At 37.2% G+C, this 27,438-nt stretch overlaps 1 protein-coding gene across 9 annotated transcripts in view; it reads left to right on the plus strand.

Annotated features, from left to right (window-relative positions):
• LOC123671521 (glutamate-gated chloride channel) overlaps positions 1–27,438 on the plus strand; it is a 65,971-nt gene that overhangs the window by 2,806 nt on the left and 35,727 nt on the right. For 8 of the 9 annotated variants that reach the window (XM_045605404.1, XM_045605407.1, XM_045605408.1 and 5 more), the window contains exon 1: positions 40–246. The exons of the other annotated variant lie outside the window; for it this stretch is intronic. The gene's annotated coding sequence lies outside the window, so the exon portion shown is untranslated. Of the gene's footprint in view, positions 1–39; positions 247–27,438 lie in introns of those variants that run through there. 9 annotated transcript variants of the gene reach the window in all.

Raw genomic sequence — 27,438 nt, forward strand, 5'->3', positions numbered from 1 at the left:
AAATAGCCCGAACGCTCCGAGCGCCAGTCGCTACAAAAATAGCGCCGCGGTAACGCAAACTTGCTCGCGTCTCCGCGCGTGTGCGCCTGTCCCGCAGCGTCGCCCCGCCAGACTTTCCCGGCGCTTTCCTCAGTGCTTTTCCGGCCCTAGGAACGGTCCGCGTGGGTTTTCCAAGACTGGACGACCAGTTACGCCGGGTTTCGGACGTCCTGAGTGCTCATCTTCAGGATGATGAAGACGTGACAGGTAAACGTAGTGTTGAGATGCACCGATAGGTTAATATTGGGTACGGTTGGGTGGGGGTACAGTTTGGGGGGCGTTGTTGCCGTCACTCCCCCCCAGGGTGCCGTGTTGCGGTGGTGGAATAAGGAATAACATCGATTTTTTCGGGTTTTTCGACGTCAAGGACGTCGAGGAATGTTGTTGGCGTGATTCAACAATTTTTTTCGTCGAGGAGGATGTATCGACTATTTTCGGGGATTTTTTTGGAAAATTTTGCGTAATTTTTGAGGTTTTGGACGCTTTATTAAGTTGGTAGACACTTCAATAAACTCGTTGTTTAAAATAATAACCGAAATTGCCCAATAAAACAAAAATTATTCATCCAAATCGATCGTGGATGAAAATGTCCTTTTCCCTGAAATTTTCGATATAATTCGTTCAGTATTTCAACATTTCATTAGTTACCAAGAAAATTCTATGTCCAAATCAATGAAAATGTGGTGTTCCCTGAAATTTTCGATACATTTCGTGAGTTACCAGAAGAATTAGCTTCAAATTCGAGAGAATTTTTGAAAAAATCGTTTACTTTTTTAACAGTTAACCTGTTTTCAAGGAAATACTAAAAATGAAAAAAGCTTTTAAGAAACTTTATTAAGTTGTTAGACACCTTGAGAAACTCCTCGTCTAAAATAATAATCCACTTTGTCGAAAACTACCGGAATTGTCGATTAAAACAAAAATTATTCATCCAAATCAATCGTGGATGAAAATGTCGTTTTCCCTGAAATTTTCCATATACGTTACCTACTATTAGCTCCAAATTCGAGATTTTATTGAAAAAATCGTTCATTGTTTTAACATTTCATTAGTTTCCAAGGAAATTCTGTCCAAATAATTCTTGGATAAAAATGTTGTTTTCCCTGAAAATTTCGATATATTTTCAAGGGAAAACTACGTCAAAAAATGAAAAAAGCACCGACTTTGAGTCAAATTCGATTTCATAGAATTTTCACGAAATTTTGCATCACTCAAAACCTTAAAGTTAAACAAGCATAGAATTATGTGATAATTTCAGCACAATCTCGTTTTTGACTTTTTTGGGACAATTTTCTTGAGGAAACAAAAAACCATATGAAAATAGTACAGGTGCTTAAAAGGTTTAATTTTTCTTCTTTCGATATATGCCAATATGATATCGGTACCAAATCATGAAAGAATAACATTTTACATTCATTTTTGTCTATTTATCCTGAAATCTTTTTTTTTATTGAAATTTACGGGTTTTGGAAAATAAGCGATGTACTTTTTTGGACATAAATTCTGTTCTTTTTGCATCTCAACATTTTCCCAAATCGATAAATAAGAGTTATTCGAAAAATGTTCCGTGGTTAACAGATCAGAAAAATATGATTATTTCTTTCTGTATGGAAGCTACTGTTTGGATCACTTACTACAACAATGGACTTATATACGCACAAAATTTCAGTAAAATATTACTGATAGATTCTGAGATATCGAAATTTCCTAAAATTTTCTTTTAAACTCTCACTGTGTACATTCGTTTGACCATTTTTACAACTAATTCATTAATTTCAGTTCAATCGGATGAATGTTTTGTCAATAGTTGGGGAAATAAAATTTCAAATGAGTATAACTTCGGAATCATTGAATAGATTTTGCTCATCAACAAATTCAACTGTGATTTTCGGACACTGAACAGTGAACATACCCTTCTCAATCAAATTCCAATCAAAGCCTTAACATTGTCCATATCTATATGAATTCGTAGAATTTTTGAGTATATCTGAAATTTCAGTAAAAATTGATCATCATGAAATATTATGGGTACCTATATATTCGAAAAAAATGACTGCAGATCGTCTTATTGTTATAGTATATATTTCGACACGTCATCTACATTCGAAACTTTGTCAATCGCAAAAACCGTTGGAATATGACGCAACCAATTATTTTTACATTGAGGAAACATCACCCAATGGTGATCACAACTCTGGTGACGTTCAACTTCAATGTCATCTTTTCTGGACCTATCCTTACTATTTTTACTGAGTTATACTTCAATTCGGGAACGTCGCTTCGCTAACAAGGCTAGTAGATCAAATAAAATAAACACATCGGTAATTCTGATCTCTCTTCAAAAAGACTAAAACAAATAATTGATTATAAACATACTGTCTTGGCTGGGAAGTGCCACGTGGACAAACAACTATCTCAATTTAGGTAGTTAACAGTTTTCGTAGATGAGAATTATATGTGGAAAGTGTATTGTTTTTGAAAAGTGGCCAAGTATGTGGCGGACCACGCATTGTGTAAGGTTCCGCGAATATAATACCTAGTTTGCAGTAGGAAATATACAGGGTGGTAGTGAAGAAGTGCGAAAAACTTTAGAGGGGTGATTCTGCGTGAAAAACTAATGACAGTTTGTTATATAAATTTTTTTCGCAAAAGCTTCGTATACCAAGATACTGGGTGTTGAAGTTTATTCATTGCTCGCAAATTTTTGAAAGAAAAACTGGTACGCTTCTGGGATATTTCCAACTGAAAATAATTTTTGGAGAGCTCGTTCAATTTGGGACAAAAGAATTCAATTCTCATGCCTTCTTTAGTTAGGATCTTGACTTCAATACATTATTAATGATAGATAATTTATCAAATGAATAAAAATACAAGTTAAGATCAAGTATTGAGCCGTACTTGTTACTCCTTTCAAATTTGTCTGAAATACGATAAATAGTGAGTTAATCAAATATAATGTAGACCATGAATCACTCCTAAGTTTCTGTCAGTATTCACAAATGGGCACGGATTTTGATAAAACAATTCATTCAACTTCTAAATGTTGTTGGAGCTTGTGACTTTCCATGTTTAAATGGCATAACATTCGTAAGACAAGTGACATGAATGACACTAAATAATACACAATTCCTATTCTATTGACGTTTATATTTGAAAGTAAACACAAGGGCTGAATGATGATGATGATGATGAAACACAAGCTTATCCATGGGGTTTTTATTTATGTTAAACGTTGTTTCAACTTTCAATTTCTAGCGAATTAGGGTATACAAAATTTCGTGAATGATTGATGATACATAAAACAAGTTATCACGGATATGAAAGAATATTAGTAGTGAATTGTACGTGCATTAGGATATTTTTCCCCAACTGGTGAGTGTAAATACCTGTGTGAATAGAATAAAACTTACCACGCTTTCAAAATAACAGCAGTTAACAATCTAGATACAAATCAAGTGAGAAAGCTAACTGAAAATCAATAATAATATTATGTAACCGTCACCAAAATGAAGTCACAAGATAGTTATTTACGTAACAAGTCCGGAAAATAGGGTTTTTTTGGAAGAATAGACAAAATTCGAAATTGCGAATCTGAAAAAAACATTTTCGGGAGTGTTGCGTACAATATTTCTTCGGCAACCGTGTAGAATAACACTATCGCTGCTGCTTCCCATATTTTATTGCGATTGGGATAAAAAAAATGCAAATTTTTGACAACTAATTTCATACGAACTGTCAGCCGTTTTCTCGGTTGCTATGGTAATGATCAACTGCATTCATTAAAAATATACCTACCAAGATTTTCACATTCACAATGACACGAACGACGTGATTCTTTTCCGGTCTAGTCCGGGAAGTACGTACTTTCCGGACTAGGCCGGGAAATTCTACTTTCTCAGAGAAAAAGCGTCCGGGAGGCGGGAAGTGAGCACTTCCCTGACGGTTGCCGAAAAAAAATTTTTCAGGTGAGATCGAAATTCGGCTAATCAGAGATCGTCAATTCTGGCACCACTCACCGATTCTTCGTAGAGCTCACGGTAAAGAAATTTGAACTCGAAATTTCCCTCCAAAAATCGTTATATCTCCTGAATTATTCGTCACGGTCTCCTCAAATAATAGTTATTTATAATACAAGTGCAGAAGGCATTGATATTCTTCCACGAGTTCAAAATTCAAAAACGAGCCACGAAGTGGCGAGTTTTTGAATGAACGAGTGGTAGAATGGGCCTTCTGTACGAGTATTATACATTATTTTCTCTAATTCATTGCATTCTTATTGAAATTAATGAAATATTTCCATAAATATCATTTAGTGATTTTTGCATTGAAAAATGTTGGTTGGCAGAACTGATTTCTTTAAGGCAAATTGATGAATTGACAGATAAAGCCGTGGCGGAAAGTTCGGAGTACCAACATAGAATAATAAAATATAACCATGAAAACTGTGCGTTTCTGATATATTCTCGCACGATTTTGTTCTACAAGATGTGGAAGAATGAACGGAATAACCACAGAATTAGAGAAAAACTTTTTTCAAACAACAAGTTCCGATCCAACACATAGTGAGGTTTCAAGGGCGTAGCTCACGTCCAGAAAAAGTGGCAGCTTCGAGAATGTTATCAATTTTTCTTCTCGAAAAATTCAGATTTTTAGCTATAATTTCTGAAATAATGTACTGATCGCTCCATTGCAAGCATTTTCGCGATCTACATATTCGAATCAATCAATGAAATGATACAATATCCCCATGAAGGAACTTTTATTTTTTTTCAATTTTCTAAGGGTTAGCTATAAAAAGGAAAACCAATGTGAAAATGAATTACAAAGTAATGTTGAAATAATTATGGATTCAATACATTTGATAATTCATTGTTAAAAGTCACTTCAAACCACTTTCAGGTATCCAAGTTCTAAAAAACTCCACTTTTACGTTGAAAATTTGTGCAATAAAACTGTCTACGCGAAAATTTGAAGTACAGGTCTCGATTTAGTTTTTAGTGGTATTTCCGAATATTAAAACAGATTTTCAAAATTCCGATGTAAAGGGTATTTTCAAGGCGGTTATTGCATGATACTTTTGAGCTCTCAATTAGGAACATATTTGCCAAATATGAAGAAAATATACCGGGTGGTTCGTTTGATATGGCCTCAGAAAGAAACGGGCAAAATCATAAAACACCTTGTATCTCGGCTACGAAGAGAGTAAGACCCAATAAATGGGGTATCTCCAGAACCGCCTTGGTGCCACCTATGCACCTGTGAGGTATTTCCGTTTCCCAATGAAACACCCTGTATACCTTCTTCATCACGGTTCTGTGGTCTCCATTGCCTTCCTCGTTTCTTTAGGAGTTTTGGTTGAATGAGTAAAAAAAACGTATTCTCCAGCTTGGAAGATCCAAGGCGTATACAACTCGTTTTTCCAACAATTCCCATACGATCAGCTCTAATGATTCTCTCAAAAATAACCCTGTATATAGCTCGATAAAGCCCTCCATTGAATTCATTCAAGTATGAATACGATTTCCAGATAATCAGGTCTGGGATTCTGAAACTGCAGATGGAAAATAGTTGGGCGAGTCCTGATCAGGAATTCAGATTGGTGTTGGAGTAATGGAAGGCATGGCAAGGATTCTTGGCGTCGAAAAGAACGTTCACATATCGATTCTTTTCAGAGTGTTGAGGGAGAATCAGATAAAAGTTAACGTCCTTTATAATTTCAGGGTATCAAAGCGAAAAGGTCAGCAAACCCATCGTTTCTGATTTGCTTGGCAGAAATCGAGGCGATATTGTTGGAAGTTAAAGAAAGATGTTGGGTAAATGTTTTGATGGATATTTTCGATTTTTAGATTTTTAAATTTTTTATAGAAATCTTGATGAAATCTAGGCATTATGTTTTCTTGAAAAGAGTTTTTTGATTCTCAGTTAGGATACGTACATTATCGAAATTTCTTTTATTATCTTTACTTCTTGAGAGCAGAAGCAAATATCATCTACCCTAAGGACCACATGTTGGATACTATCAACGATAAACAGGGCTAGGATGTTGTTGAACACAAGCACCTAGCTTTGGTTCATAAAGAACTGGCGACGAAGTCACAGATTTTATATCTTTTATTATAAAGAAAAAGGGTTCTCCAATAATAGGTTTCAATTTGATAATTTAAAAAACAAGTATATCATTAACTATGAAAAACGATATCATCCAAATGGTTGCCACGGATACGATTGCAGAACCTTTCAATGAAATTTGCCATGGCAAGACCAATTCGACTATTAGCGGCTATATGTCCTCGATAACTTGAAGAATTCTATCATTAAGGTCTTGAATCCATTGTGGAGTATTGGCATATACCTTCTCTTTCACGTGGCACCAAAGAAAACATTCTTAACGTGTCAAATCCCAAGATTTCGTTTGTCACAATGCGATGCAAAAATCCCTCCCGTCTTTGCCTGGAAAGCAGCTGTTCACAAGCAAACAAACGCCGTTCAACATCTTTCGGCTTCAACTCGTACGGTACCCAATTTCCTTGTTTCTGAATCATTTCCATGACTTTCTGGCGTTTTGGAATGGCTTGTTGTGTCACTCCCAATCATCCTGCTAATTCTTGTTGCATTTAACACGAGTCTTGATCAATGCCTCCAATGCTGTATCTTCGAAAACCTTCTCTCTTCCACCGCCATGCTGGTCTTGGACGTCAAAATCACCGTTCTTGAAGCGTTGATTTCACTCTTGGCACATTCTTTCACTAATATAGTGGCCCCACCATAGGTATTTGAGAGCATTCAATGAGCCGCATCCGCAGATTTCTTCATATTGAAGCATAAAATTAAAACCTTCCGCAAATGACGAGAATTTGGCTCGTAAACCGACGTGTTTAATCGAGAATAACTTTATGATGCAGTCTCAAATTGACTAATATTTCGATGAGTTATGTTTACAAATTCCTCAGCTTATTGTATAACAACCACGATATATTTATTTCGACTACCTCTTACCGCTACAGCTATCTATTGCAAAACGGCGGAAGCAAAGTTGTACACCTTATATAACGGGTGTTTTTTTTCGAGGTATATAACTTTAACTTGACATTACTGTTCAAGATGACGACCGATTTAACAGCTGTCAAGTGATTTATTCTCAGTTTGAATAGACTCAAGCCTGAACAACGCTTGCAAATAGTGCAATTTTATTTCGAAAATAATGGTTCTGTGCGGAATACGTATCGCGCACTACGTCCATTTTATTTTGTTTAGCGATAAGGCGCACTTCTGGTTGAATGGCGACGTCAACAAATAAAACTGCCACATTTGGAGTGAAGCTTATCCTCAAGTATATGTCGAAACACCATTACATCCAGAAAAACTGACTGTTTGGTGCGCTTTATGGGCTGGTGGAATCATTGGTCCTTACTTCTTCAAAAACGATGATGGCCAGAACGTTACAGTCAATGGTGATCGGTATAGAGCCATGATTACTAACTTTTTCATTCCTGCATTGAACAACCATGATGTCCAGGAGCTGTGGTTCCAACAAGACGGCGCAACATGTCACACAGCTCGTGCCACAATCGATTTATTGAAAGACACGTTTGGTGACCGCCTAATTTCACGTTTTGAGCCTGTGAATTGGCCTCCAAGATCTTGGCTATGTAAAGTCATTGGTCTATGCGGATAAGCCACAAACCCTTGACCATTTGGAAGACAACATTCGCCGTGTTATTGCCGATATTCGGCTACAAATGTTGGAAAAAGTCATCGAAAATTGGACGTCCAGATTGGACTACATCCGAGCCAGCCGTGGCGGTCATATGGCAGAAATCAATTATTTAAAATGTAATGCCACAAGATTATATTGCGGATAATTAAAATTCATGTCAATCGAATGATCCATCGTTTTTTTATTGCAATTTAAAGTTCTATAGCTCTGAAAAAAACACCCTTTATTAAAAATTATCTCAATCTTATTGCATTGAAGTTGAGTATTGCACCCTGAATATATATTTATTTCAAAATTTGTATATTATTAGTAAAAAAGAAAGTCATGAGGGCTTGAATTGAAGAAATTCTTCGTGAAATAACCAAAGTATAGAAAAAAGGCAATGAAAATCCTTTCTGTGAAAACCGAAGCTGCTTTCAATCCGTCACAAATTATTCTGCTCCCTTTGAATAAAACAGAGACCTTCTATTTTCATTGTACCATAAAACACAAACTGCAAGAATTGTATCTGTATCATTAATCGCAAATGTAAACAAAAGACCCCCCCACTCGCTTCAAACTTGATTTTATCGGAATTCTGTGAAGAAAAAACAGAATTGCGTGTTCCCACTTATATTTACCTCGTCTGTTCGTATAGAAAATTACTGCAGATATGTTGCCCTTTCATGGCATTCTGGACCGTATCGATTTTCAATTTCGATGATACAATGTTCGCCCTCTGCCGGCTGCAAATTATTCTGGAAACTGTATACCTAGGATTGGAAATACAAACTTGGGTGATTTTTACAATTTCGGCCAACTGTGAAAATTGTCCAATCCGCTTTGTCGATGTTGAGTTTGTTGATTAAGTGGGAAACTCAAGGAAACTTGGGAGGATTTACGTTAGATTAACTGAATTATTGGAAGAGAATTTTCGACTTCGAAGTTGAATTACTTTCCACAAGATTGTATATAAATTTTTGAATAGTTTCAACAAAATCAGTGCTCATTCGTGAATTCTTTCACAGGATACCTCACACTTCATTAGGGATAGTGGCCTCCTGTCAAATTGGCTAAATTTTCAATATGTTATAGTCCAAATCATTCCATACAAAAAGTTCAATAGGCAAAAGTTTGTCTATAAGCTAGTTTCGACGCTAGAAGCCCCTGAAAACACTCAATTATTCTGCTTTGTTAAACAATACAATACAAAAAGTATTGTTTTTAGTTGTTGTTACATTTGATCAATTATACAGTATGCTCCAACTACTTACATTTTTTAAAGTTCAATTATTCGAAACCACAGGTCGTCTTAGCGATCTATAATCAAAACATGGTTATGAATCCTATTCTAAAGGGTGTTTTTTTTTAGAGCTATAGAACTTTAAATTGCGATAAAACAAAGATGGATTATTCGATTAACATGAATTTTATTTATCCGCAAGATAATCTTGTGGCATTATATTTTGAATATTATTTCTGGCATATGACCGCCACGGCTTGCTCGGATGTAGTCCAATCTGGACGTCCAATTTTCGATGACTTTTTCCAACATTTGTGGCCGTATATCGGCAATAACACGTCGAATGTTGTCTTCCAAATGGTCAAGGGTTTGTGGCTTATCCGCATAGACCAATGACTTTACATAGCCCCACAGATAGTAGTCTAGCGGTGTTAAATCACAAGATTTTGGAAACCAATTCACAGGTCCAAAACGTGAAATTAGGAGGTCACCAAACGTGTCTTTCAATAAATCGATTGTGGCACGAGCTGTGCGACATGTTGCGCCGTCTTGTTGGAACTACCACTCCTGGACATCATGGTTGTTCAATTCAGGAATAAAAAGTTAGTAATCATGGCTCTATACCGATCACCATTGACTGTAACGTTATGGTCATCATCGTTTTTGAAGAAGTACGGACCAATGATTCCACCAGCCCATAAAGTGCACCAAACAGTCAGTTTTTCTTGATGTAACGGTGTTTCGACATACACTTGAGGATTAGCTTCACTCCGAATGCGGCAGTTTTGTTTGTTGACGTAGCCATTCAACCAGAAGTGCGCTTCATCGCTAATGGACGTAGTGCGCGATACGTATTCCGCACAGAACCATTATTTTCTAAATAAATTGCACTATTTGCAAGCGTTGTTCAGGCGTGAGTCTATTCATGATGAATTGCCAAACCAAAGTGTTCCTTTCAAAAGAAAGCTAAAGTTACATATGAAACTTTGAACAAACTTGGGTTCATTTATTCTATACAATCTGAAAATTCAATTAAAAAGAGGGTGTTTCATAAGAAAAAACATATGTTTAGTCATTTACACTTCCTTGGTACACCTTGTGTCGAAAAAAAAATCGGAAATTTCAGCGCTTAACCCAATGGTGGAACGTCCTGTATAAAATACATTTAAATATATGTGTGATATTCCCGATAGCTTCCTTGATCATATCAAAAGTGCTATCAAAAAACAGTATATCGTAAATTATAAAGCTTTACAATAGGCGGCCTATTCAAACATAAGGTGAGTATTGATTATTTCTGTAACGTTGCAGTTGGCATGCTTACATATTTTGTGGAAGGCTCGGACAATTCAATAAACATGCCCGCGATCCAAATTTAACCTAATTTCATAATTAAACGTACAAACTCTACAGACTGATGCCGTTTCATTAAGCATTTACACAACATCGACTGTATACAATTCATCATGACGACAAACAGGTTTCTAATAATCTAATGGAAAAGAGGAAAGAAGGAAAAGGAAATGAAGCTTTTCTTTTCATAATACACTATGGCGTTTCCAACCACGTACCAGGTACATTTCAGGTGTATCTTCAAAGCAATAATTGCTCTTGAATATTTAACAAACTAATTTCCAAGCTTTTAAATGGTTGTACAGCGAAAAGCAGATATCACCAATATAATATCTAACATTCTAACAAGGTATCTTTAGTCTGGGTTTCTGGGCACTCGGGAAATGAAGAGGCTAACACACTTGCCAGAAAAGGGGCACAAACTCCTTTCGTTGGATCGGAACTTTTTTGTGGTATAACCAAATGTAACTACAAGATAGGATTTCAGGAGAAGAGAAGAACCGAAAGAGGAACTCTTTCTTCTTCCTGGGTTGGATCATTTCAAAAGATTTCTTCGAAAGTTTGACACTACGAGATCTAAGAAGTATCTGGATCTTAACAAGCATATGCTACACCTCCCACTTCCTTAGAGGGCATTATCACCTCAGGAAGCACCTCATTAGAAAGGGTCTAGCAGAAAACGACCACAGCAGATTATGTGAGGAGGAGGAAGAAACTCCGGATCACCTGGTGACGAAATTCCTCGTCATCGCTTGCCAACAAGCAAAAACTGCTTTTGAGAAGGTCTTGTAGAAGTGTAGAAGTAACCTCCTTCATGTCATCCCAGATACTGGAGTTCATTAGAACTCTGGAACTGGAAGATGAGCTGTATCACGTGAAGGAGAGAATAGCTCTGATGGGAGGCACACTAGATCATTAGGTCGTAGTGCAATGGAACCCCCTTAGATATAATCTATTTATCTATGTAATGTAATAGCTCTTCAGTTAAACAAACCTTTCACTAATGAGATTTCAAAAACCAGTCTTCGCATCATTCTAAAAGCTGATAATTTGGAATTATTGTGTCTCTAAATTGAGCAAGACTTGTAGTTTACTTTGCATTTCATCTCAAATACACTGCGCAAAAAAATTAACGCACATTCTGAAAATCTCAATTTTAATGAAAGTTAACTCTACATTGACTTTATAACTTATTTTTTATGTTCTCTCGGGAAGGTTTTGAACGAAACAAGACACATTAAATGGAATAAAAATTCAGGATTTCACCGAATCTTATGTGAAAGAAGAGAAATAAACAATTTTCAAAATATTGGAATGCTGATTAATGATTTAATACTTGGTATTTCCACCCCTTGCGTTAATAACAGCTCGGCAACGACGGTTCATACTCAAAATGAGTGATCTTAAAATGTTCTGATCTAATCCTTCCCAGATTTCTCTGAGTTGGATTCCTAAGTCATTAAGAGTAGCTGGATGATTTGTCCCAAACCTGCTCAATCGGATTGAGATCTGGACTTTTTGCTGGCCATTCCATTCGAGAGACTTCAACCTCTTCAAGGTACTCCTGAACGATGCGCGCACGATGTGGTCTGACATTATCATCCATAAAAATGAAATTTTCACCAATGTATGGGCAAATGGCACTACATGCTCTTCAAGAATGTTCCTTATATACCTATCAGCATTCATAGCTCCATTATCAACGACCACTAGGTCTGTGCGAGCAGTCAAAGATATTCCACCCCATACCATAATCGATCCTCCCCCGAAACCAGTAGTATTCAGGAAATTGCACTGAGCATATCTTTCATGTGGACGTCTGTATACAAGGGAACGTCGATCACAATGGTAGAGGCAGAATCTAGACTCATCTGTGAAGAGAACTCTTTCCCAATCAGCCTCTTCCCAATGGATATGCTTTCTCGCAAAATCCAAACGCGCCCTTCGATGGGCTGGGGTAAGAGCTGGGCCTCTTGCCGCGACACGAGGCCTCAAATCATATTCTCTGAGGCGATTTCTTATTATCTGAGTGCTAATTTGCACCCCATGAGTTTGCTCAAGCTGATTTTGAAGGTGGCGAGCGGTTGCAAACCGTTGTCTCAACGAAGAAACTCTCAAGTAACGTTCTTGAATGGCAGTTGTTACCCGTGGTCTACCCTGTCCTGGTCTTCGGACATTCATACCTGTCTCCCTGAATCGCTGCAACATTCTGGACACATTTGTATGGGAAACTCCAAACCTTTCTGCAATTCTTGTGTATGTCCACCCTTCTTCTTGCAAAACTACCGCTTGGGCACATTCCTCTTGGGTCAAATTGCGTGTTTCGCGTTGCATAGCGATCGAGTGTAGAAAATCAAACGAAAGAAAAACTATTGATCACCAGAATTGATCGAGAACAACTGATTTCAGAATGGAGCCAATACATTCAAAATTTGATAATCTCATCTTTTTTTATTCCTGCTGGGAAAAAACATCTGTATTGAAGAAAAACGTTGAAAGTGGATAATATATGCATGCATAATTCTGATAGAAATAATTATTATCATTGAGAACACCTTCAGTTGTAGAATAACTTTGAGATTTCCATAATGTGCGTTAATTTTTTTGCGCAGTGTTTGTTTTGCAATCCTTACGATGGACCTTTTTAGATCAACATGAAAAGGATTGATGATAGTTATTGGAAGCTGGAGATTTGATTCATTTAAAACCTTTTCAAAGACATCTAGGTCACAGAAAATTAATCATTGATTATTCGTTGATAAAATTTGAATGCCCAAAATCCTATTCCACCAACGGCGAGCAAGATTTCCATCTTCTCTCTTATATTGGCCATCTCCATGCAACTGGCCGTGTCATATTTCACGTATTGATGTCTTCGACCAATCCGACCATCATAGAATGTCACGTCCTCCCAATACATATTTCACGATCTCAAATGCTGGATCTATATGGATTGAACTTCAGTAGAAAACAATTCCAACTGTTGCCATCAATCACATTTTTATCGTCGAAAGAAATAGATACGAAATAGAGTGCTCTCTTGCTGACGTATGTCAAAACTGCCACCTCTATACGTGTGACACGTATGGAAGATAGATTATTATACACCGTTGTCACAGGAGCAGGTAGGGCTGAGTATACAGTGTGTCAAGCTAGGGAAGAAACAGGGGTGTTTTCCAAGAAGAATATATTAGGGAAAATTGGGCGATTCGGGACAACTTTTTGAAATGAAATATTCATGATATCGTTTCGTTTTTTGTACAACATCACCAAGTTGAATAAGTAAGAGGAATAGAAAGATACTACAATGGAAATAGAACACGCGGATTACTCAAGTTTATTAGGTCTCTCTTCGAAGTTAGATTATGTTAGAAAAGAGGGCATTGAGATTATTCTTGAAATAGATATACTTAAGTTTTTTATTACTGTACGTTGAACATGTGGAACTTGGTTCAATACAGCTAACGCTCTTAGGATTGTTATGAACTATTCTAAAGGGTGTTTTTTTTAGAGCTATAGAACTTTAAATTGCAATGAAACAACGAAGGATTATTCGATTGACATGAATTTTATTTATCCGCAAGATAATCTTGTGGCATTACTATTTAAATATGATTTCTGACATATGACCGCCACGGCTGGCTCGGATGTAGTCCAATCTGGACGTCCAATTTTCGATGACTTTTCCAACATTTGTGGCTGTATATCGGCAATAACACGGCGAATGTTGTCTTCCAAACGGTCAAGGGTTTGTGGCTTATCCGCATAGATCAATGACTTTACATAGCCCCACAGAAAGTAGTCTGGCGGTGTTAAATCACAAGATCTTGGAGGCCAATTCGCAGATCCAAAACGTGAAATTAGGCGGTCACTAAACGTGTCTTTCAATAAATCGATTGTGGCACGAGCTGTGTGACATGTTGCGCCGTCTTGTTGGAACCACAGCTCCTAGACATCATGGTTGTTCAAGTCAGGAATGAGAAAGTTAGTAATCATGGCTCTATACCGAACACCATTAATTGTAACGTTCTGGCCATCATCGTTTTTGAAGGAGTATGGATCAATGATTCCACCAGCCCATAAAGCGGACCAAACAGTCAGTTTTTCTGGATGTAACGGTGTATCGACATACACTTGAGGATTAGCTTCACTCCAAATGCGGCATTTTTGTTTGTTGACATAGCCATTCAACCAGAAGTGCGCTTCATCGATAATGGACGTAGTGCGCGATACTTATTCCGCACAGAACCATTATATTTGAAATAAAATTACACTATTTGCAAGCGTTGTTCAGGCATGTTTCTATTTATGATGAATTGCCAAACCAAACTGAGAATAAATCACTTGATAGCTGTTGAATCAGTCGCCATCTTGAACAGTAATGACAACTTGAAGTTATATACCTCGAAAAAAAACACCCGTTAGTTAGAAATTGCGGTTTTTTCCATTTAAAGTTCTTCCTCTATAACTTTTAAAATATTAATTTCAGGTATAGTGTTTGTTTGAGTAACTCACTATCTTTTCATTCGTAGAATTGGCTGAATTAATGAAAAATATAGGTTGTAATTTGAAAATCTTGAGTTTTGATGAATTTGAATTGTCCAAATTCATGATCTTCTCATAAACATCCTGTTTATTTTAGGCCCAAACCATAAACAGTGTCATAATACTACGTATTTGCAGAATCTAAAATGAGAAAAGTTTTTTTGAAAAAATCTTTTTCTGCAGTAATATTCAAAAAATTCGACTCCTCGTCGCCACCATTTTTTTCATAAGAAACATATTAACTCATGAACCGTTAAGTTTATACCAAGGTATGGCATATTGCTGAAATTGTCATCAAAAAAACTATGTACGCAATAATATACTAGGTGTGCCATTTAACATAAGGGAGTAGTAGTCTGTTTCCGGAACAACCGGAAGTTGTAGAGATCTGAAAATATATCAGGGAGAATGATCATTGTCTCAATCTCCAACATGCAAATTTTCAGCACAAAATTATGATTAGTTTTCCAAAAACCTCTAATAGGCCATTGCGGTGAATCACCCTGTATATACAAAATAAACCAAAAATGAGCATTTCCTAAACGAAATATAGGTAAACGAGTTGGAAACTCTGACAGAGATGAAAAATATGCAGCTTTTCACCTCATAAAACCTTCAACTCGTCATATACACCCATATGTTCGAAACGAGCCAATTCTTCCCGCTAAAATAAACAAAAAACAACATATAAACCTGCATTAAACTTCGTGTGTTATTGAAAAGCTACGTTTTCATCAACTCCGCCAATATAATAACGTAAAACGGATGTGTTCAGCATCGGCATACGCCGCCTCGCGAACTTGGCCCTTTTATGAATAATAATATGAGTTTGGCAAAATTTCAAAAATTCGCACATCGCAAGTGTATTTCCATCGGCTTGGGCTTTATTTATTGGTCTGGACAATACATTGACACCTACACGCTTTCTACAGTGAATTGGGAAGTGGTCCACGTTTTGTTTTTTTATAGGGAACAATCTGGTTTTGGACTAATAATAGGATGGGAACTTATGGAGCGTGATAGTACCTACTTGATCGTTGATTATTTATTATTTGAAAACGCGATGGTAGACCTGATTCAGACGAGCTAAAATTAATTGTTTGGCGACTATGCTTGATATAATGGGATATCTTGGCAATCCCAGTTATTGCAACAATCATGAACAATATGATGCTACTAAAGGGTGTTTGTTAGAGCTATAGAACTTTAAATTGCAATAAAACAACGATGGATTATTCGATTGACATGAATTTTATTTATCCGCAAGATAATCTTGTGGCATTACATTTTAAATATGATTTCTGGCATATGACCGCCACGGCTGGCTCGGATGTAGTCCAATCTGGACGTCCAATTTTCGATGACTTTTTCCAATATTCGTGGCCGTATATTGGCAATAACACGGCGAATGTTGTTTTCCAAATGGTCAAGGGTTTGTGGCTTATCTTCATAGACCAATGACTTTACATAGCCCCACAGAAAGTAGTCTAGCGGTGTTAAATCACAAGATCTTGGAGGTCAATTCACAGGTCCAAAACGTGAAATTAGGCGGTCACCAAACGTGTCTTTCAATAAATCGATTGTGGCACGAGCTGTGTGACATGTTGCGCCGTCTTGTTGGAACCACAGCTCATGGTTGTTCAATTCAGGAATGAAAAGGTTAGTAATTATGGCTCTTTACCGATCAACATTGACTGTAACGTTCTGGCCATCATCGTTTTTGAAGAAGTACGGACCAATGATTCCACCAGCTCATAAAGCGCACCAAACAGTCAGTTTTTCTGGATGTAACGGTGTTTCGACATACAGTTGAGGATTAGCTTCATTCCAAATGCGGCAGTTTTGTTTGTTGACGTAGCCATTCAACCAGAAGTGCGCTTCATCCATAATGGATGCAGTACGCGATACGTTTTTCGCACAGAACCCTCATTTTCGAAATGAAATTGCACAATTTGCGAGCGTTGTTCAGGCGTGAGTCTATTCATGATGAATTGCCAAACCAAACTGAGAATAAATCACTTGACAGCTGTCAAATCGGCCGCCACCTTGAACAGTAATGCCAACTTAAAGTTATATACCTTGAAAAAAAACACCCGTTACTTCTTGCAATAAATTCTTTCTCGAAAATTCGAAAATTATTCGTAAACATCCTTTAGATTTTCAGAATCTTTTTTGTGAAAAGAGTCTTTCAAACTTGGCAAACTCATCTTCATTAGAGTTTTTTTAATAGTTATAATTATAGAGGTTGATTCACATTGATCACACATTTATTAGACGTTTATGGTTAACTAATCATGATTTTGTACTGAAAATTTCCATTTTGGAGTTTGAGACAATAATTTTTCTCCCTCCATTCTTTATACTATGATAGTACTACATATTTGAATAATAGAAAATGAAAAAGGTTTTTTCGAAAAAAACTTTTGCTACAGAAATATTCGAAAAAATATGAGTACTCATTTTATCTGAATCACATATTTTCTCAAGCTTTGTAGTTAATTCTTAATTCTCTAATTCTGCAAGTACAGCTTGATCGTATTCATATTCTATATTTTTAAGTCCTTTTTCGCCAAAGCCTGACGAATATAAGGAAACCTTGGACAAAAGAAATTGAATGAATATTTTACTCTCTTCTATATCTTCCATTTATTATCGAATTAGACGTCTATTCTTCCAATTTAGTTCAACCTTCACCAAATCTAATAATCTACCCAACTCGTATAATATAATAAAGCACTCCAAAGTTCACAGAAATTATGAACTTTTACGTAGAATTGCAGCTTTCAAATGTAACAAGCTGCAATTCGCAAATTGCCAGACGTGACGTCGCCACATAATTCTAAAGGATTCTAGTCGAAAATACAAAAAAGGAAAGAAAACCTCAGCATTATCATTTCAAAGAACAGGACCAACTTTCTTCGGACTAATTTAAATATATCTGGATCTCAAGTTAACAGAACAATCACGATGAGTTAATAGAGGCTAGTCTCTGTAAGAAGTTCATTAATCTTTTGGAGTTTTATTGAGTGGAATGGGCTTGGAGGATCAGCCAATTGGAAGTTAAATTGATGAAGTTCTTGGAGGAGATATTTGAGCGCATTTTCCTGATAGCTTACATCGGTTATCCCAAAAGCGTTCGAAGTTAACTTAATATAATATTATATTGATAAGAGTGATTTCGTAATCGAACAAACTTTTTTATATTTTATTAATATACAACCTCTTATAAGGTGTACAACATTGCTTCCGTCGTTTTGCAATGGATGGCTGTAGCGGTAAGTGGTAGTCGGAATAAAAAGATCGTAAATGTCATAGAATAAGCTTAGGTATTTGTAAACATAAAGCCATCGAAATATAAGTCGATTTGTGTCTGCATCATAATGTTATTCTCGCTTAAACATGTCAGTTTACGAGCCAAATTTTAGTCATTTGCGGAAGGTTTGAATTTTCTGCTTTAATATGGAGAAATCTGTGGCTGAGGCTCATCGAATGCTCTCAAATACATATGGTGAGGCCGCTATCAGTGAAAGAACGTGCCGAGAGTGGTTTCAACGCTTCAAGGACGGTGAATTTGACGTCGAAGACCAGCATGGCGGTGGAAGTGAAAAGGTTTTCGAAGATGCAGAGTTGGAGGCATTACTTCATAAAGGCTCGTGCCGAACGCAACAAGAATTGGCAGGATCATTGGGAGTCACGCAACAAGCCATTCCAAAACTCCTGAAAGTCATAGGAACGATTCAGAAACAAGGAAATTGGATGCTGTACGAGTTGAAGCCGAGAGATGTTGAACGGCGTTTGTTGGCTTGTGAACAGTTGCATGCAAGGCAAAGATGGAAGGATTTTCTGCATCGCATTGTAACTGGAGACGAAAAATGGGTCAATTTCGATAATCCCAAGCGCAGAAAATCATGGGGATACCCCGGCCATGCTTTCACGTCGACAGCCAAACAGAATATTCACTGTTCCAAGGTCATGCTTGGTATTTGGTGAGACCAGCTCGGCGGAGTGTATGATGAGTTGTTTAAACCGACTCAAACAATAACATGCTATCGTTATCGAACGCAATTAATGCGTTTGAGCCGAGCATTGAAAGGCAAACGGCCGCAATACAACGGAGATATAATAAAGTGATTTTACAGCATGACAATGCTCGACCCCATACTTGGAAACGTTGAAATGGGAAGTCCTACTCCATCCGCCGTATTCCCCAGACGTTGCTCCCTCGGACTTTCACTTGTTTCGATCAATAGCACATGGCCTGGCTGAGCAGCACTTCCAGTCTTATGAAGACTGAAGTAAAAAATTGGATCGATTGGTGGATCGCTTCAAAAGATGACCAGTTTTTCCAATTCGTACGCTTCCGGAAAGATGGGAGGAACTAGTAGCCAGCAATGGAAAATACTTTAAATCATAAATGAAGTTTTTTACAATAAAGCCTCGAATTTCGGAAAAAAACGGCGGTAGCAAAGTACACCCATGTTGCTACTGAATATGGAAATTCCAATTTTTTTTGATAGTTCTTGTGAAATATTCTTCAAATAAAAACACTTTCAGCAAGGTTTGTGGCGACTAGCTAGATCGATACTTTGTACATTTCTCAAAATTTTCAAAGTCTTTGTTATGGTAGAATTGGAGTGATTGTCCTAAAACAAGAAGACACTAACGTTACCTGCCTCAAAATTTCCCGTGATAAGGATCTGCGTCAGGAAAAACACAAGAAACAAAATGGTCGATAAAAACGGTGGCAATCTCTGCAATACTTAACACGACATTGCTTATTCTTGGCACGTTTACGAACGGAAAGAGGAAAACCAAGTCGTTATATACGATAATCTTTCTTGGATATCTTCGCAATTCTCTCGCCCTTTCTACAAACAATCTTCAGACCTTAGATAGGTGTTTGTGTTTCCAACTTTTTTATTGGGAGTATCGATTTCCGGTCTGTTCAGTTAATAATAGTTTTTTTATTTGAAGAAATATTGGCTGGTCAAGGGCACTGCCAATTCCGGAAATTGAACTTTGTAAATTCGTGTTTATGTAATAATTTTTCCGAAAGGACCAGGCTGTAGCCTAATTGAAAAATTGTCACCAGTTAATTTGTCTGAATTTTTTCGCTTTGTGTAGAATATGACCTCTTGAACAAGAAAGTTTATAGGTCCAATTCAATCCTATGACTAGTTTTCGAGATACAGAGTGTCGAAGTTGGATAATGACATTCCTTTCAATTCTCGTAGAAAACATATTGTGTGAAACACTTTTTCGCGACAAATATTGCTTCCCATAAGTTTATAATTTAAGACTGGATTTTAATAAAAATTATTGTTAGATACGGGGTGAGTCATACATTATTCAAAATGAAATTCGTTTAGTTCATAATTCACACTGTAATTGAAAAAGTCGTCCCTAAAACTTTTCAATTTTTATGTCATTACTCTTAATTCGATTACACTTTCATAATGTCGAACAGTATTGGATTTGATATGACTAGTTTTTGAGATGCACAGGGTAATATATTAGGAGGGGCAACGTTATTACAAAAATCGTCAAAAAATTATATAAAATGAAAATTTCGTACAGACTAACGGTCACAGACATGTTGGCGTTTACTTATTGTTATTTTGCCATTGTACATATGCATATAAAGAGTGTCCCAAATTCGATGCTCACTGAGAGCATCTGCAGAATTATAAAACTCAGAGAAGAGCCCCCAATCGAAAAATTAAGATCAGAAATTAGAAAGCGGATCACAGCATCTTGATTAGTTCGCGAGTAAGAGGGGTTTTCTGAAAAATGGCAGTTTCAAATATTTGGAAGAACGTTGCCAGATTCACGATTAATGAGGTTGAATTTGTATCAGATCGCTTATTGCATATTATTAAAACTTAGAGGAGCTGCACTAACTCCAATTGCTATGATCACGTTATAATCCAGTAAGCCAGCAGCCATTCTATCGTTTGCCTTAAAGTAAAACGATGATGAATACATTCATTAATTATTATTGAGAAATTGAAAGAGAAACTATTCTAATAAGAAAATTACGTTCCTAAGAAATTCATAAGTAATGACAATCGATTCGAATAAGAGCTAATGTTTTATTCTCTATGTTAGTAGAGGTATTTCAGATAAATAATTTAATATCAATTGATATAATGAAAAGCAGACAAAATGCATACGAAACGAGGTTTTATTGTTTTACACTTACTGGCAAAAAACTCGGCCATCTTAAATTTTGTTGAAGTTCGTTGACCAAGAAGTTTTCATCGATTTCAATTGTTTATATCTAGGACAAATTGAAAATGAATTCTTTGGTATTATGACGAACTCCAGAAAAATTTCCCAAAAATACTGGCAGCTATTTATACAGGGTGAAAAAAATCTTGTATTTGTAGTCCAATTTCTTAACACCCTGTGCAACAGTTCGGGAAATTTGTAGAATAAACGTTCGGTTCATTACGAAGACCATCCTTTTCGCCATCTTTCAGTTTTATTTCTCCTTGATATCTTGATCCACGAATCGATGCAACTTTTTACTTTTTCATAAAATCGACACTGCTGATCAGCCAGGCAGTGTGTCGTTGATCGAAACAAGTGATAGTCCGATTGAGCAACGTCTGGAGAATACGGCGGGTGGGGTAGGACTTCCCATTTCAACGTTCCCAAGTATGTTTTGACCATTTTCGCAACATGGGATCGAGCATTGTCATGCTGTAAAATCACTTCATCATGTCTCTTGTTGTATTGCGTCCGTTTGTCTTCCAATGCTCGGTTAAAACGCAAAAATTGCGTTCGATAAGGATCGCCTGTGATTGTTTCAGTCGATTTTAACAACTACTGCTGGTCCCACCAAATACTGAACATGTCCTTGGAACCGTGAATATTCGGTTTGGCCGTCGACGTGCATGCACGGCCGGGATATCCCCATGATTTTCTGCGCTTGGGATTATCGCAATGTACCCATTTTTCGTCTCCAGTCACAATGCTATGCAGAAATCCCTTCCTTCTTTGCCTTGCAAGCAGCTGTTCATAAGCAAACAAACGCCGTTCAACATCTCTCGGCTTCAACTCGTGCGGCACCCAATTTCTTTGTTTCTGAATCATTCCCAAGACTTCCAGGCGTTTTGAAATGGCTCGATGTGTCACTCCCAATCATCCTGCCAATTCTTGTTGCGTTTAACACGAGTCTTGATCAAGTTATGCCTCCAATTCTGCATATTCGAAAACCTTCTCTCTTCCACCGCCATGCTGGTCTTCGACAATGAAATTACCGTTCTTGAAGTGTTGAAACCACCCCCGGCACGTTCTTTCGTTAATAGCGGCCTCGCCATAAGTATTGGAGAGCATTAGATGAACCTCAGCCACAGATTTCTTCATATTTGAGAAGAAAATTAAAACCCCCCGCAAATGACGAGAATTTGGCTCGTAAACTTACATGTTTGATCGTGAATAACTTTATGATGCAGACACAAATCGACTAAACTTTCGATGGCGTTTTCTTTACAAATACCTAAGCTTATTGTATGACATCTACGATCTGTTTATTTCGACTAACACTTACCGTTACAGCCATCTATTGCAAAACGGTGGAAGCAAAGTTTTACACCTAATATACTTATTCCCGCCGGAAAATATAGAACTTTTCGATGATTTTGTCGATCAAAATATTGTTATTGTATGTTTGAAGAAAATTATTTCCCATCTATCCTTTATCAATTGTTTTCAACTATACTGGCTATCAAAAAGCAGTGAAAAATCATACAAAACATTCTCGACTAAAAAATCCGCAACAATCATCCCCAAACCAAAAATAATCTCCTAAAACCGACATTCCAAACATTTCCCGTTGAAAATCGTCGGAAAAACAGCCGCTTTCAATCCTGCTCCATCGGGTTCCGTCGTTTTCATCTGTCCGTTGGCGAAAATGTGTGACCCATATTTTCCCGGACGTTGTGTGGAGCGTCTGGCGCCCAAGGAATAAAGGGGGGAACCGTGTTTCCCCGCTCCCTTGGGGACCGATAAAAGTTTATAATGTGACGGCATGCGGCGCAACGCCCCCTATTATTCTTCTCTTTTTTTTTGCTCTCGCCAACGATCGGACGTGCAGTGTAATAATTGGGAACGTTGATTGCGACGGGGGAACGAATGTTGATTTTGCATTTGAACTTCGATTCGGCCGCTGGAAAATCGGATTGACCGGATACGGACACGGTATACAAATTACAAATTCGATTTACTATAAAAGATGGTCCAGGTTTTAGTTTAATAACTTTAGCGTCGGATAGAACGAGTCTTTTCATGAAAAAAAGTTTATATAAACATATATCCTAACATGCTTCGTTTTCGAGATACAGGGTGTTAAAGTTTGAAAAAAAAACAGTTTTTTACTCATTACTCTAGTAAAATTACATTTATTGTTTTAATTTTTAGGTATTGAAGTCTTGATAATGTAATGATTCGAATTAGGTAAGTGTTTCCTGCCAAACTTATCTAGTGGCGTTGATATAGAGGTGCGATGATCATTTTCTTATTGAAAATCTACACCACTGGCTTTTTTCGGGAAAATTATTTCGTTTCTGATATAAACCGGGTTTTAATAAAAAAAAGTCTTTCGAAGTTTTCGTAATAATCAAGTAAAGGGTGTTTTTTTAGAGCTATAGAACTTTAAATTGCAATAACACAACGATAGATTATTCGATTGACATGAATTTTATTTATCCGCAAGATAATCTTGTGACATTACATTTTAAATATGATTTCTGGCATATGACCGCTGGCTCGGATGTAGTCCAATCTGGACGTCCAATTTTCGATTACTTTTTCCAACATTTGTGGCCGTATATCGGCAATAACACGACGAATGTTGTCTTCCAAATTGTCAAGGGTTTGTGGCTTATCCGCATAGACCAATGACTTTACATAGCCCCACAGAAAGTAGTCTAGCAGTGTTAAATCACAAGATCTTGGAGGCCAATTCACAGGTCCAAAACGTGAAATTAGGCGGTCACCAAACGTGTCTTTCAATAAATCGATTGTGGCACGAGCTGTGTGACATATTGCGCCGTCTTGTTGGAACCACAGCTCCTGGACATCATGGTTGTTCAATTCAGGAATGAAAAAGTTAGTAATCATGGCTCTATACCGATCACCATTGACTGTAACGTTCTAGCCATCATCGTTTTTGAAGAAGTACGGACCAATGATTCCGCCAGCCCATAAAGCGCACCAAACAGTCAGTTTTTCTGGATGTAACGGTGTTTCGACATACACTTGAGGATTAGCTTCACTCCAAATGCGGCAGTTTTGTTTGTTGACGTAGCCATTCAACCAGAAGTGCGCTTCATCGCTAAACAAAATTCGCTTATGAAAATCGGGAACAACGGCAATCTCATTTTGGGCCCATTCGACGAATCTACGCCTTACTTGATGATCGTTTGGCATCAATTCTCGCACAAGTTGGATTTTGTAGCACGCAAACCAAGATCCTTCCGCAAAATCTTCCATAAAGTGGATGGACACAGATCCAATTTCTGTGCTCGATGGCGGATAGACTCATTCGGGTCTTCCTCAATGGTACGCTCTACAACAGCAATAGCTTCTTCTGTACGCACCGTACGGCATCTCTGGGGATGCCAGTTATCAATAAGAGTAAACGTGGTGCGAAAACGTTCCATAGTTAATCGAATTAACTGCTCTGATGGACGATTTTGTCGACGATAAAATGGACGTAGTGCGCGATACGTATTCCGCACAGAACCATTATTTTCGAAATAAAATTGCACTATTTGCAAGCGTTGTTCAGGCGTGAGTCTATTCGTGATGAATTGCCGAACCAAACTGAGAATAAATCACTTGACAGCTGTTAAATCGGTCGCCATTTAGAACAGTAATGCCAACTTAAAGTTATATACCTCGAAAACAAAAACACCCTCTATAATGAGAACAGGAAGAATAATTAACCGGACTATTTCTTGAGATTATTTCACCACCCAATTTTATTTTCGATAGATCGATTGGGGTGGGTGTGTGACTAATAATTCTGGATCTTACTTATATAATATCATCTACTGATACATTAATAATCGGTAACCTCCGTTTTCCTCACCATGGTTACCACCATAGTTACTATGGTGAGGAGAGGGAAGGAGTACCGATTAATTATTAATGTATCAGTAGATAATAAATTAGTAGGATTCAGGCTCAGGTATCTCAACAGTATTGTTTGGATTTTCTTCACTCCAATCCACTGAATTCCGTTTGTTTACATAACCCCTCTTAAACAAAAATGATCTTCATAACTCAATAAAATTTTTCCATAAAATTATTCATCATTTTTGTGTTGTCAAGAGTGAAATCAGGAAATAAAAACCTTTATGAGGGTCTAATGACTTCAGTTCTTGAACCATTCGAATTTTGTAAGAATCCAAACCAAAATCCCCTCTTAAAATCCTTCATGCTATTGTTTGAGAAATATTCAAATGTTGAAAACGACGTCGAAGCGACAAATTTGGATTAATAAATATTCTTTAGTGTGCAAACCTACATTTTTTTGGCATACTGGTAATATCGTATCGTAAAGAAAATTCACTTTCAAAATTGTGTACAATACGATGAAGAATGAATTTATCATCTGAATAATGTCGCCTATATGAATTATTCTTAAATTTCTCTCAGTATTCACAAATGACCACTAATTTTGATAGAACAATTCAACAATTTCTAAACCTTGTTGAAGCGTGTATCTTTGCACGATCAAATTACATAACCTACTAAACACAACTGACATAAGAAATGTCAAAATATAATACACAGTGTTGCTATTATAACAAATTCAAATTGTACCATTTCCATTGGAAATCTCGCTACAAAATATTCACAGTTTCTACTATTCAGAAACCCTAAAAAGTCGTATAAAACAAGGCGAAGAGCTAAACTAGGGCAAAAAGATGATTTATTAGGGAATCGAGAAGACGACATCAGGTTTAACGAGATTTTCGACAGAGAAGAAAAATGGGAGACAATGTTGAGGAACTCTGGTGATAAGTCAACGTCGTTGGGAATTCTGCAGAATGGAAGGGAGGATAATTGGAGGCGTCTGTGCTGAGAGGGAGCAAGATTAGATAATGAGGTTGGCGCGCGTAAATTATATTTACATATCGGAGAGGGTTTCGGAGAATCTTCAAAATTGTCGAGCTTGAGCATCAATTATGGCGTTTAGGATCGTTATTTCTAATGATGAAGATTTGGAGTCGTTCGAAAAAAAATTGGAGAGACCACAGATATAAAGTCATGAACTTTTACTATTGTTGGGTAATCTGACGATTCACAATTTTTTGAAACTTTCTTCTAATTTTTTTTAAATTTTGTTTGTTTGTTTGTCATTTCCTTCAAGTGTTGCTCATTCTAACAATTTTTATCGTATTGCAGAGGGCCGAAAGCCCGACACAAGTGTTTTAGGAAAGCACTTCTCTTCGACTGATTGTCCTTATTCCCTTTTTCTTCGTTTAATGAACAATTTTCTAAGTGAGCCATTCCACATTGTTGTTTTTCTTGGACTCACATGTCACGCAAACACATGTCTACAGAAGGCAATTCTCCTCGAGGAACCGTCGTTATTTCCTCTTTCTTTGTTCAATGAACAATTCACCAAGTTGGCCATTCCACATTGTTGTTTTTCTTGGACTCGTATGTCACGCAGGTAGCAATAGCGTCCCACGTTGTAATGCTAGTTGCTGCTAAAACCACAAATGGACGACTGACTTCTGTTATTCCTTGAAAGAGTACTTATTCAGAAACTGACTGCATTTAGTTCTGGAACACTCGCAGATTACGATTAACCATAACAAGTGCAGTGATCCCTTTGTGATCCTTTTGAAAAGCCACAACAACAAGACCACTTTGCTCTCTTGATCACCGCATGATAAACATCTACACTATCCACTCCTCTAAATAAGACCAAATCCACTCCTCAAGAACCACCCGTTCCCTCTCCATATTTTTTTGAAATGTGGGAGCTAGCAGTGGCACACCCTGTAGTTGCATATACCGGATGATCCATGTCATGATCCGGATTTTACAGCTCGACCGAAAATATGGCTGTTATAAATGGAAGTGTTGAAGAAGATCCAAGTTCATTCATTCCTCGGCGCGCATAACATAAGGGCCTTTCTTACGGCACGCTTTGACGTATTTTGCATCTGGATTTGCATCTCCATCCTTATAAGGTTCGGTTGACACAAGAACTAGAGCCAGCTGGCCATGGAACGAGCAGAAAATATGCCGATTGGGTGCTTGAACAATAAGGTTTGGATGATGAATTTTCGCATATAATTTTCTTCAGCGACAAAGCACATTTTTCACTTGACTATGTGAACAAGCTGAATTGTTGCATATGGAGCAGTGAAAATCCTCATGTAACTGCTCAGAGACCATTACATCTACAAGAAAGGCACTGTATGGTGTGCAATTTGGTCTAGTGGAGTGATTGGCCTTTTTTGTATTTTTTTCGAGGAAATGATTCATTTCTAAAATCAACGGAGCTTCACTAAAAAAAGGTCTCTTGATTTTT

This window comes from Harmonia axyridis, chromosome 1 (genome assembly GCF_914767665.1).
Source record: "Harmonia axyridis chromosome 1, icHarAxyr1.1, whole genome shotgun sequence".
NCBI lineage: Eukaryota > Metazoa > Arthropoda > Insecta > Coleoptera > Coccinellidae > Harmonia > Harmonia axyridis.